The sequence below is a fragment of the Anas platyrhynchos genome, chromosome Z (genome assembly GCF_047663525.1).
Source record: "Anas platyrhynchos isolate ZD024472 breed Pekin duck chromosome Z, IASCAAS_PekinDuck_T2T, whole genome shotgun sequence".
Lineage (NCBI taxonomy): Eukaryota > Metazoa > Chordata > Aves > Anseriformes > Anatidae > Anas > Anas platyrhynchos.
The window spans coordinates 73009575-73022343 of record NC_092621.1 but is presented as its reverse complement, the minus strand read 5'-3'; positions in this window follow the sequence as shown (position 1 = coordinate 73022343).

The following is a 12769-nucleotide window of genomic DNA, read 5'->3' as shown; positions in this document are numbered from 1 at the left end:
CAAACTATGCATATTTATGGTATGTTATTTTTATCTCTAAGTTTAAATTGGAATCCAGAGCAACCTCAGAAAATGTACAAATTAAAACAAAAGACATCAGGTGCTGAACAGAGGGAAAGATAAAGGTCCTATTTATCATGTGCCTGCAATCACTGCTGAGTGATGTATAATGATTAATTTTTTTTTTTTTTTTTTTAATTGGCAGGCTTCAGAGAGTGCAAGGGGAATTGGTGACAAGATGATGGATCAGTTTCACCATATTGGCTTGTTGATCCAACAAACCTAAAGTGGATATTGGCATTTGTCATTCAGCTTTGAACCCCTACAGACTCCTGCTGCTGATTAGTCAAATACTTTACCTCCTTGTAATTATTGTTTCAACGGCAGAGGCTCTGAGAGATCCTCAGGGGAACAAACTTTTTACAGCATAACTGCTAAGAAGTGCTACTTAGTACCAGTTGAGTGAGAAGAAGTAAGCATATGGTATAAGGGGAAAAATCAATGACAGTGTTTGAACGGCTTAACCCTGTTGGCCCTTGTGTGTTAATAGATTTCTTATGCATCACTTTGCCAGTAGGAGGAAATTAGTATGATTAGCATTTTCTCTTTATTGACTGTGAATCACAGGTTGGAAAAAAAAATGTTTGCATGCATTGCATTTTTGTTTATTCCCTTGAAAAGTTGCAACAGGGACTGTGAGGCCAGGACAACTTCTCTCATCTTCTGTGCTTATTTCCTATGCTTTACTGCTACAGAGAAATTTTCATGTTATGTATAGGCTGCTTGTATTGTGGAGGCTACAGGGAACCGAGTCAGGTAAAAGTGAAAGGAAAGCATGTCCTTATTTTTCTTCTTCTTCTTCTTTTTTGAAAAATCAGTAACAAAAAACTTGCAATGCACTGACACAGAAGCTTCTTCCACAAACAGCATTTCACTACTAATAACAGAGCCTTCTGTTTCTATAACTGTGATTGTATAGGAATATCACATTGCTTGAAACCTAGCATGTTTCTTGATAACATTCATGATAACAGCATCTGGGGTATCCTGAGAAGGACCTGAAAGCTGTGAAGGTCTGTAGCCTGAATGTTATACAAGGGAGAAGTGTGTGAGGTTTTGTTACATGTGAGATTATTTGTTGTGATATGGCCTGAAAGAAATACAGAGTAGATTTGTGCTCTCTGCCTATGAAAAGAACTTCCTTGGTCCACAGAAATGCGTTAACACAGAATATGTTTCTTGAACATTCCCAGGAAGAGCAGAGTCATTATGTTGTTAGGAATATGAATTAGCTCCATCTACAGATCATATCACAGAAAGACCCAGATCAAAACACCAGATCTGTAGACCTTAAGTTTGAGATACTATAATGTCTTTCAGTCTGGATAGAATGTGTCTTAACTAATGTCTAACACAGATTTGATGAATACTATTTTTTTAAGGGAGATGAAAAAAAAATATTCACGCAATGAGTGGCTGCATAGCAAAGTTTATATTATGGGGAATGGGGCATATTATTTTTTTTTTCTTCATAAGACATAATAAATACCAGTTTTTCTGCTATGCAAAAGACTGACATTTTGGCTACAGCTCTCCCAGTAATATACAGTTCTAAGCCATGTACAACTCTGTAGAAAAGAAAATTTAATCTGGAAAGCTGAACTGTGTGAGGGGGTCGGAAAAAAAAAAAAAAAAAAAAAAGAGAGAGAGAGATTTCAATATGAGAGTAATGAGAATAAAGCAGCCTGTGCTTTATAGCAGCCTGTAAATATGAGATATAGCCCATATATGTTATGAAGTTGAGAAGATTTTGCTTAACTCCAGACAAATTTTACATGGGATTTATATAAACACGCTGGGAAGTGTCATTTAGACAGTTAAATATCCATATCAGATAGTAATTGTCAGTCATTGAGAATGGGTGAATGTATTAGGGTTCACCAGGAACTGCTCGATCATATAGACAGTGTGGTTATTTTTGTTTCCATTAACAATCTGGGATAGAGATAATGCATGTTACATTTAAAGATGTAAGAAATTGGGAGAAGCTATTTGTATGTTGAAAGACACAAAATGCATCTCAGCAGTGGAGAAATAGCCTGGCAAAAGAGACTGGAGACAAAATATGCTAGTAAAATATGCTGGAGAAATGGCCAAGCAAAATTAGCTTGAACTGCAATCTCATAAAATCGTTTGGATTGGAAAGGAAGATTTCCCTTCCCACACACAGGCATACATCTACTCATATATGAGCAGAAATAATTTGGAATCACATTAGGAACCTGACCTCTAAGATCATCAAGTTCCAAGTCCCTGCAATGGGCAGGGACACCTTCTGCTAGATCAGGCTTCCCAAAGCCCCATCCAGCCTGACCTTGAACAGCTCCAGGGATGATGCATCCACAGCTTCTCTGGGCAACCTGTTCCAGGGCCTCAACACTCTCATTGCGAATACTTTCATTGTGAATGATTATTTTGTGAAAATCTTTCTATTGGAAGGCATAAGTAAAAATGGAGCCTGCAAGAAATGCATTATTAGAACAGCTTCATGAGGGCCACTGGACTTCAAGAAAAATGTGCATCAGAGGCAAAAATTTCAGGGGAATCTAGCAAACAACTAGAGGTCCAGAAAATATGATTGAAAGAAAGACTGTGAAGAAACTGGATTTTTTTTTTTTTTTTTTGGCTTACAGAAGTCTGAGGAGAAGCATGAGTACAGTCAAATGAAGGTTACATTGGTGGGCATAAAATGAAGAAGAAAAATCAAGTAAATATTAAGAAATTATCTCTTACAGTAGAACAAAGAAGCACATAATGGGGTTTCCATCAGGTGACATCAACAAGCTCTGATTACAAATGAATTATAGGGATTAATTGTTTTTCCCTTTGAGCAAGAAAGTAGATCAATTGATCTCCTGAGGTGATTCTGGCCTGCTTTTGCTGTCTTCTTAAGAAAGAACAAATCTAGTCTTAGGATGCTAGAACTTATAGCCCTGGTGGAGAGAAAAAGAAAAAAGATATCTGCTCTAACAGTTCCCTATCTGAATGACTGAAACAATTTTTTCTACAATAACTAAACCTAATGAAATACTGTTACTATTCACATATTCCATGTGCATACAATTTTACTTTATGATTAAAATTAAATCTAGCATTATAATGAAGAATAGTCTTTGAAAAGAATGAGCTTAAAAGACCTAGCTAGAAGGCATTTCATAAAGATATTTCTTCAAGAACAGACTGGATTTTTGAGCTTTAAACTTACATAGCAACCAAACTTCCTTTTGCCTTTTGAGCTCTGCATCCTTCCTTGGGGAGCTTTCCCTTCAAACACACAGGCATACATCTACTCATATATGAGCAGAAACAATTTGGAATCACATTAGGAACCTGACCTCTTTGCTTTTTCCTTCTTTTTCACCCTTGTTAATACTGTCAATGAGTTCCAGGCTCTGTATTTTCTGCTTGAAAAACTAGAATGTTTTTCTCCATATAGCTGCTCCATTCATAGATTACTCTGGTTTAGAGAGAGCTTGCTATTGTTACTGGTATTTCCTTAGCATTAACTTTCTGTGGTAATATGGCAAACAACTGTAATTTAGAAGTATTTCTAATTGTGTGGGATCAAGAAGGGGTGCAAGCATTAAAAAAATTAATATTTTTGTTTTCAATTTTTAATGTCTGTTTTTCCTCCCTCCTTTTCTCAGAGCTTCTTATTAGATTATTTTATTTGTTGTTGCTGTTTTGTTGGTGGTGGTTTTTAGGGTGGAGGGACTATAGTGTGGTGGGGCTTTTTTTGTCTGTTTGTTTGTTTTCCCTCTGGATCTCTTGGTTAAATCTCTGCATGGGTAAAATATAGGAAGCCATAATTCCAAAACTAAACAAGTGGATCCCACTCGAAAAATAAATAAAGGAATAAAGAAACAAACAACAACAACAACAACAACAAAAGTCCAAATTGACTGAAGAATATATAACTAGCTAAGCAGTAACACCCCACAATACATCTTTCAACTGGATATGAACGGAATCTGTATAAGAGGATTATGCAGAATTACAATGCATGGAGGAAAATACTCAACAAATATGATATTATGAAGTTGAGTCTCCATTGAAGTGATTTTAGTAATTTATATTCATTATTTATCCATTATTCAAGGCCATAATATAGAGCTGTAAAATAGTAAACTAAGGGTCTCACAAGAGTTAAGAAAATAGTCCCACAAACGTACTTCAGATCAGACCTAGTATAAGCACTGCAGTACTGCTGTTTGTCAGTGAGAAATGCAGCTCATAAGCAAAATGAAAGAGGCTGTGGTAGACCTGCCTCAGTTTTGATTGCAACACAGGTAGAAATGTTAGGATTCCCACAGTCTCTGGTGACCTGTTTGGAGTTCTGATGAGGGGCACTGTGCAGAGCGTTTAGGTAAGCGTCACAATTGACCAAGAGTACATTCCTCTACATTAACATGTTTCACACATCTCAATGACTGGAACTGCCTAAAAGTTCAACTTGAACAAACTCAGATCCAAAAATTTTTCATATAAGCCTGTGAGAATCTGAATCTGACCTAAAAACCAACAGAGGAGGTCTAAAATGTATTTAGCAAGGAGCATAGATAGCCTTCAAGATGTAGCAGAGGTTCACCATTCTCTTCAAGCTCCATTTCCACATAATAGAAATCAATTCTTCCTCCAGCAATTCTCCCACAAAATCACAGGACTTCCAGCCTATTCAGATGGTTGATAATTAGGGTCTGGGGGATGCGTTAGGAAACAGACAATTAGATAGGGAGAGGCTGCTTCAGGTGAAATTAGGCCTTACTTCTCTGCTGTTGTCCTGCCACAGCAAACCCAGAGAGCAAGACCGAGTGAGCATCCTCCCATGGGGTAGACCATAAGCAATGTCTGTCTGTTCATGCATGGATGGTATGTAAAGCTGACACTGTTGGTGAAACATTCCTCTGTAACAGTCATCTGGCATGGTCTAGTGAGCAAGATAGGGCTGCATCATCATTAGTATGCAGATGGTATACTATATTTAGAAATGATCTTGCCAATTACTTTGACTATATGGAAATGGAAAAGGTTACTGGGCACTGCAGCTTTGAAATCCTAGCATTGACAACATGGTGGGTTATCATTGTTACTCACCACTTTGTGTTTCCTTGATGGACCTGGTACCATGGGATGACCCAATATCACAGCTCTGTCTTATGCAAAATAGTATAATATCTGATTAATTCAAAAGCGAGAAATAACATACAGCATAGAAAGCAAAATTAAAAAAAAATAAACAAAAAAAAGAGAGAGAATTTTAACTGCAGTATCTGTGAACCCGTGATTCTGTGATCTGAGTGAAACAAAATACTTTGAATGAAGAAATCTCCCATTGTTTAAGCTTACATGGTCATGACAATTTTGTTCATGTAAAATACCTGAAATCTTCAGATGCTTTATCTTGAAACAATATTAACTGAGTGAAATGGAAGCATGGCATTTAATTTTCAGACCAAGAAGTTAGGAGTAGCCAAACTATTTAATTCAGATTGAAACAAGATTTAGACTGTGAAATGGAATAAGGAGAAAGAGATCAGAATCTATGAATATGAAGCAGATTAATAAAATTTAAAAAAAGAAAATAATAATAATGTGAGTTATTAATTGACCTCACATTAATTTAGGAGAGCAAAAGAGAAAACAACATGGGATCCTAGTCCACTGGCCTCTGAAATCAGTAAGGGGCCTCTTCCACTGATATCAGTGGGAATTACGTACAGCTTCCAAACAAAAAGACAAAGAAAACAAAGCTGAAAGAATATGCTAGCAGAATAAAGTTGGATGAGACAAAAGAGAGCAGATGGTGTTTGGAGTACATAATGCACCAATAAATGTACAGGTCTGTACATTTGTCTGTGGCAGGCCCTAATATCTTAAATGATATGCTTAAATGTCTGATTATTTTCTTGATAATAATAACTTCTGTAATCTAAAAAAAAAAAAAAAAGACAATTTCTATTAATAGTAATTAGACATTTAAATGTCTTCCTGAGCACACTAGGTAGTCACAGCTAATTCATAAGCATTTCAGACTAATTGCTACAAAAATCTCCATTTCTGTGGGAGTAAAATTTATTCCATGTAATATGAGAACTTTACAAATGATAGCTCTTGCTTTTTGAGGATATGTATTGATTTTTTAATTTAATTTTATTTTTTTTTATAATTAATCATAGGAACCTAAATATAAATGAAAGCTAATTTTATTATATCAGTTTTCAAATCACATTTGGCATTTAGCCTGCTTTTTTTATTTCTTTAATGAATGACCAGCCTAAATTACAGAATTCTTACAGAATAATATAATTCTTTTTATAAAATTGCATTTAAAATAATAATAATAATAATAAAGTCTAGGATAATTATTGTTTTTACAATATGTACCTTGGGACATAACGTGTTGGGAACATAATCACACAAGCCATATGATATGAGAGTTATTTGAAAGTGTTGCCAGCATAACATTAACTCCAGGCTGTCTACAAATCATCTTTGCACAAACTCTAAGTGCTGGTTCCCCAATGTTTATCAAAAGCATTAAAATAAGAGTAAAGCTCAGTGGCACATTTCCCTCCAAAATCAACATTAAATTAATGTTCTCTGTGATTTTGCTTTGTGAGCAAGCAAAAAGATACTTCTAGTATTTAAGTTATCCTTTGAATATACTGTATAAAAAGACACGTATCATAGCAGCTGATGCATTGCTGTATCCCACTTTGGACACCAGGTTTCCATGCAGGCAGATGGCCTCAGTCATCCACGTGGCAAAACTTGTAAGACTGAGACCATAAAATAAAATAAAATAAAATAAAATAAAATAAAATAAAATAAAATAAAATAAAATAAAATAAAATACTGCAAAGGAGATAGAACTTACTGATGTCGGTGGAATCTTTCAGTGGTTTCCATGGTTTCTGGACCAGTTTTAAAAAGCCTAAATATTCTCTGAAGTGAAGGGGAGTTCATAGTTACATGGGAACTGGAAGCTGGAATATTAAATCTGTTCTTTATGTGCAACAGCAGTTTTATCTCTGAAAGGAATGTTAGCTCTTTTAAGAACAGTCTATGTAGCTTTTACATTAAATTAAAAATATTTATGTTTTAAGTTTTGTTCTATTATTTAAACAGACTGGTGCTTTATTTTATCTTACATTTTAAATGCTTGCAAGGACTATTACTGCAATTTAAGATTTTGAGGTTAAAAATGAGAAAATGACGAACATTAGGTTTGCTCTGACAATGTTAACTAGCTTATGCTGTATTGAATTTTGCATATTTTATGAATATGTATGAATAATAAACTGTGGCAAGACGATGGATACATTTAAATGAGGAAGAGAAAATAGAACTGTACATGGTATATGATCTTATCGTAGCCAGAATGTACCTTCTAGAGCTGATCTAAGTCCATCAGTTTTGTGATATCACCAAAGAGAATTCCCATCCTTCATTTTTCTGAAGATTTTCAACAGGAAGAAGAGGCCAGGGAAAGATGTTGGCCAAAAGAAATGAAGGAAAATGTAGTCTGCAGACAATTGAGATGTGCCATTTATGCCTCAAAAGCTTCTAATCTGTTTTAATAATAACTGTGCCTCTGGCTGGATGTCTGCTCAGATCTCCAAGTTGAGTTACTTGTGCTTAGGCATATACTTACAGGTTTGCCACATTTATACTTGGTGAGTGTATTTTACACATTAATTTATCTAATTTTAAGATATTTTTCATTCACCACACTTAGTAAATGAAAAATGAGTTTATATATCAAGCTGCACAGAAAAGAGAATATGGAAGAAGACAGAAGCATGAAAATACTGTCTTGAGAAGATAATAGCCTTATGGTGAGAAGTATAAACTGTCACCATACCTCTTCTGGCACCCTTTGGCCTCTTGACCTCTTCCTTCCTTGATTTTTGATGGTTCCTTTTACCACAGGCTATTTCTTATAATATCTTCTTATGGGGAGGTCAGATTACAATGAAGATTAATTATAGGATTCATGTCTCTGTAAGATTCAAGTTCTCATTTGTTTTCAATAGCTTAATTTTTACCTTATAGCTTAATTTTAATAATAATAATAATAATAATAATAATAATAATAATAATAATAATAATAATAATAATATATTATATGTTATATATTATATATTATATATTATTATTATATATAATAAAATAATAATAAAAATTATTATAATATATTATATTATAATATATATATTTTTATATATATAATATAATATATTATATTATAATATATTATATTATATATATTATAGATATATAATATTTTATATATATATATTATATATAATAAAATTATTATTATTATTATTATTATTATTATTATTATTATTATTATTATTATTATTATTATTATTATTATTAAAAATAATTAATAACTTTATTATTATTTTTTAATAGTAACACTTTGTTTTTTTGGAGTAGAGTTATTGACTGGCCTGCTGGCACCATCAAGAAAACTACCGACTTTCCAGGTCAGACATCTGTTACACCTGAGCATACCTGAATACTCAGGGTGTTGCTGTTTTGCTCCAGCAGACTGCAGACTAGAAAATTACTGTTTCATTGAAAAAAATAACAACCTCCCTTCCAAAAATTGCCATGTTTTTTTTTCAACAACTGTGTTTCAATATCAATAACATTTCGTTACTGTTCTTATTGCAGAAATGAATGTGAAGTACCCTTTCCCACTCTTCTGGGTATTGCAGACCTGGCTGTAAACCAAGGATCATGGAGAGGTCCAAGGGAGATTTACATGTTGCATTTTAATGCACAGCAGCATCATTGTAACCTCCACTCTGTTTCAATGATAAGTGCCTTATTCTAACTGCATGCTCAAGAACAATGCAAAATAACAATTCAACAATAAGATTTTATGCAGAAAACACCTGGAATTCCAAACTTGTATTTCACTCCTGTTATTAATTCCCTAGGTGAGCACATATCTCTCTTTCTGTATACTCACCTTAAATTGTGTGAGGCCACAGATCATTTGACATGTAGAGCACCGGGCTAGCCTTTCAAATCTAACCCAATCATGAGCATCTACTGTTGTTTGGCGACTACATGAGACTGTAAGAACATAAATACATGCAGAAATCCATAATCAAATTTGGCATATTTATGTTAACATTGTTACCATGTGTAGACTCCAAAGCCCTGTACCTGAAAAAAAAAAAAGACAAAAAAGTAAACAAACAAAAACAACAAAACAAACAAACAAAAACAACTAACCAACCAAAAAAAAAAACTAAGATAAACAAATAAACAAACAAACAAACAAAAAAAAACAAGCAACAGGGCAAACAACAATACAGTTGAGATCTGGTAAATAATCCCCAAAGCTATCATTCTTCCTTAAAAAGCAACTGCAAAACTACGACACAGAGCTATGGGAACAGTTACGGCTGCAGAGAAAAGCCAAGTGCTAGAGAAAAGATAAATGCAGTCCTTCCTACATGGTAAAAGTGCATGAAAATTCCACGTATCTATGCTGCTCAAGTCTCTTCTCAGTTCCTGGGTGTACTACCACTTTTATCCAAGATGATAGGAGCAAGGTTAACTAGCAGAAGATAGTTAACCTAAATTAAGAAAGTATTATAAAGATCTTTCCCGATTCCATTGTTAGCATGATTATTATTTTAACATCTTAAGAATCTTTTTTCTCAGAATGGTATCTGAAGCAAATCAGTAGATTTCAGGATTTGTCAGGAACTCTATGACAAGCTTGTGTAAGCCCCTAAAACATTCATTATGTAAATGCCTTAAAAAACTTTTCAATTATTCTCCAGCATCACTTTACTTTTAAATGTTAGCATGTTGTTTTTGAAAGTGCTTTTCAACAATGAATGAAGTGGAGACCACAGACTGCATTCTTCATTCTGGCTGTACTAATACATGAAGCATCTGCTTATAAAGCTCATGACAAAACAGCACAAGCTAGTGTATTTCCAAGACTGTTCTTTGAGTGCATCACTCTTAGTTGTTATTTCTCTCTTCCAGATACCTTATCTATATGCAATATTACTCTTCTATATGCATTGCTCATTTTGTTAGTGCTCTTACTTTATGACTTCAACTCAGAAGAGGTACTTCAGATGCTGTCATTAGGGTTAATAGTCCAATACTAAATCCTACTTTTATACGCTGAAAAACTACAGAAAACAGAGATAAAAACTGAAAAAGTTGAAGTTGTTTCCATGCACGATGAAGGAATAGAAGAAGGTGCAGGAGCTTTCAGGAAAATCCTTGGGGTACTTGCTTCCACAACTATGTGTTGTTATTGATTCTACACAAAACAAATTTTTTAGGTTGTAAATTACAAAACTAATTTAATACTTTAAGCAGACTTTTAGCAACAACAGACTAACTGTCAGCCATTAATGTTCTCCCGTTTTTTCCTGTTATTTCATGTCAGGTGAGGGACATTTACTTGATCAGTGATGACTGCTTCTGCCTTCCCATTGAATCTTCCAAAACACCTTTCTGTGACTGTTGAAAGAGGCATCTGCAGCTGACCAGATTACACTAAACATCCCAAATTTCTTCTTCTCTCCTAGTAGTTTGCTTCTGCTCATTTTTCACCAGTTTCTGCTCTGAATCCATAAATCCCATTGATTTTTCTGTTTTCTCTTCTCAAAATCTACCCTTCCTCATACATTGTTTATGTCATATACAGGCACTTAATTAATCTTTTGCACAGGCCATCCCTACTTTGAGGAACATCTCTCGCAGAATGACTGGTCTGCCTAAACCTAAACTTCTCAGAACTTTAACTGAAGTGAAACTCCAGTAATTGTCAATTAATTAATTTGTGCAAATTCCACCAAAATCTTCCAAACATCCTCACCTGCTCACTTACTCAGCATTTGGCTATTCATGGGGCTGTTATTCCTGTGCCAGTCAGTGCTGATCTTCAAGGAGTAAGTAGATCCTAATGGTTCTGATTTTGAACACTTGATGTGATTAAAGGTCTTGAAATAGGTTGACATTTCCTTAGTCACCACCCTCATTTCCAGATAAAGGATTTCCATGGGAAACTGTCCTCAGGACCAATTTTTAGCTTCCTCTGCACACTAGCTGATACTCGACAACCCTTCCTGGTTCCACATTAATGACACATAAGAGCAAGAGTTTCAAGATCTTCCTCTTACTCCATATTAAGAGACCATACGGGTAGGATAGGTACTATGAAGACCATCCATCTGTTCAATCCTTACACGTAGGTCATATATTTCTGGAGACTGATATAAGCTCTATATATGAAGCTCTTCACAAACAAACCATACAGTAGAATTCAAAATCAGATTTTTTTCTCTCATTTTGAACCTATAAAATATTAAGGAAATCATACAGTTGAAAGAGGAGTGTGTCTTTCAAACTAACTAACTAACTAACTAAATAAATAAAGCAAAGCAACAGAGTGTAATCCTGTTATTTCTAAGTTTATAGGGCTGACATTTTTCTCTCCTTGGAGTTTCATAACAGCATGACTCAGTTAATTGGATTGAAAGCCAAGAGCTGCCACAACTCAGATACAAAAATAAAGCACTATATTCATATATGTTTACAGACGCAAACCAAGATATTTATTGCCATGGCTGCTTAAAGTAAATACAACCAGTACATGGAACTTAATGTTTAGTATTAAAAAAGGTTTACATACAGAGAAAGCAACCAAATAATAATTTTGTTTTTAGACCTTCCTGTATGTAAAAATACACCAGCCACATAATTTTAAATATCTCTTTCTGCTCTGAACATTACAGTGTATAATTTAGTTTTGCAATGCAAACATGCATGCAAAGTATCTAACACATCCAAATACATTTCTGTTCAGTTTTCAGCAAAAATTGTCTTTGAGCAGTGACTGCCTACGTTGAGCTATCTACCTGTGTTCCTTCCCCTGTTATCTGCAGAAATGTATAAATTCAAAAATTACTTTTTGAGTATTTATAGTTTACTTTGCAGAATATGAAATCTTAGTTAAAATATTTTTAATACAGATACTTGTGTCAGGATATTATGATCCAGTTGCAGAATCTGTTTCCAGATTTAAGACCAAAAGGAGGAATTATCTAACATAATAAAAACCAAAATGTTATGAAAAAGAACAATGTAAATCTAACAATTGAGCTCTAGCAGCTGCACACATAAGAAGATAGCTGGAGAGTCAAAGCTGCAAGGAAGTGTATGATTTTGAATTTTCTTTAGCTTTTAGCTTGTAGTAATGTCTTCTAATTGCATGCATGTGACTGTGTGGCTTTCTTAATTTTAATAATGAAGTCTGGAGTCCCTACACTAAGTTCAAAAAAAATGTAGCCTTGCATACAGTACAAGGCAAACACAAGACTCACTACTTAATCAATGAATGTAACGCTAATTTGCAAGGATAATCATCCTGCCAGGTCCTAAATTTAAAAATTTCATAAGAAATCGTATGTTCACTCAAGATGAAATCCACGATCTGCATTAGTAAAGTATTTCTACACCTAATGTCTTTTTCTTAACATATTGATCAGAAGACTTTATGAACACTGACAATTAACTTTTAGTGCTTAAAATATCTTAAGGCACAATTTACTTTCAGATACTGGCATATATCTTACACTTTATTTGGGAAACAAATATATAGAGTTTTGCACGAATTAGAAGGCAACTTATGAGTGACTGATTTGATAATGTTCAG